The following is a 1,297-nucleotide window of genomic DNA, read 5'->3' as shown; positions in this document are numbered from 1 at the left end:
TCCTTTGAATATTGTACAGGAAAAAAAGGAACATTTAGGAGTGGACAGAGCAGCACTTTATGGCTGTTGGTAGTGTCTGTTCTTTGTCCACCTAGCATTTTATGGTCTTTTTTCCAGGAAACACACAGGTGGAGAAGTTGAATGTTGTGCCCCAGTTTGATGCTGTAGCCAATACACTTCTGGTAATTAGGCTGCACAGTGAGGATGGCATGAGCATCACAGTCAAAGCAGTGATGCACTTTCATGAGTTCTGTCTTTGAGGTTTTTCTTATGTCTTTCTTCTTTTGTTCAATGAAGCATCATAATCAACACCTTATGTAGAAATTTCCATCTCATAATCTCAAAGTACTTTATAGCCATTAATAAACAACACAACCCCTGTGAGATTGATCAGTATAATTAACACCATCCAACAGATGGGGAAATGGAGGCACAGAGAAAGTAAAGATTTGCCCAATCTCAAGAGGATTCCCTATCCTCTGCTCTAAAAAGCTGATCCAGCTCCTGTTGCAATCAACATTAAGATTTGTATTACCTGCAGTGAGCTAGATCAGCCTGCTACATCCCATTCTCACATACACCTTTGTTGTTTGGTTCTCTCTAATGTAGTATAACTTTAATATTGTGTAATATATTATCTGCAATGGAGAATATTCCAGATAGGAATATAATATAGATCAGATTCTAATAGATTATAGCACATTTAATAGTAACTTCTATCTATAACTCTCCAAATCCTTTACAGACCTTAAGGAATTAAACGTTATGAAACCACTCTGAAACTGGCATTATCCCCAAGTGACATACAGAGAAAATGAGTTACGGTACTGAGCAGGCAAGTACCTTGCCCAAAGTTCACAGAAAATCTGTATCAGAGATGGGGAAAGAATCCAGGTTTGTTTACTTCTAGTCCTAATCATAAACCATTCCCCTTCTTTTCCTGATCTGAAAATTCAATTTCTGTTAACATTGCTCGATAGGATTTTACTTTTTTAATATGTTTGTAAAGAACTTCATTAATACATAGGCACAGGTCACACTGTGTCCCGTGGCTACCCTGGGCTGCAGATGGCGAACCGCAGCCAATGGGGGCCATGAGGCTCTGTGGCTGCAAAGTAAACAAACCAGAGTGGCCCGGTAGAATCTTTCTCAGAATGCTCGGAGGCGCCACAGCACGCAGCCTGGCATCCAAGATGGCCACCTAGATGACGCCAAGGCGGGCGTGCTTGGACGTGTGACGCGGCAACTGCACTCCCCCCGCCTACCCTGTGCGTGCTGACGTTACAGCACCGAATGG

The sequence above is a fragment of the Pelodiscus sinensis genome, chromosome 11 (genome assembly GCF_052426305.1).
Source record: "Pelodiscus sinensis isolate ZL-2025 chromosome 11, ASM5242630v1, whole genome shotgun sequence".
Taxonomy (NCBI): Eukaryota; Metazoa; Chordata; order Testudines; family Trionychidae; genus Pelodiscus; species Pelodiscus sinensis.
This window is presented reverse-complemented; position numbering follows the sequence as displayed.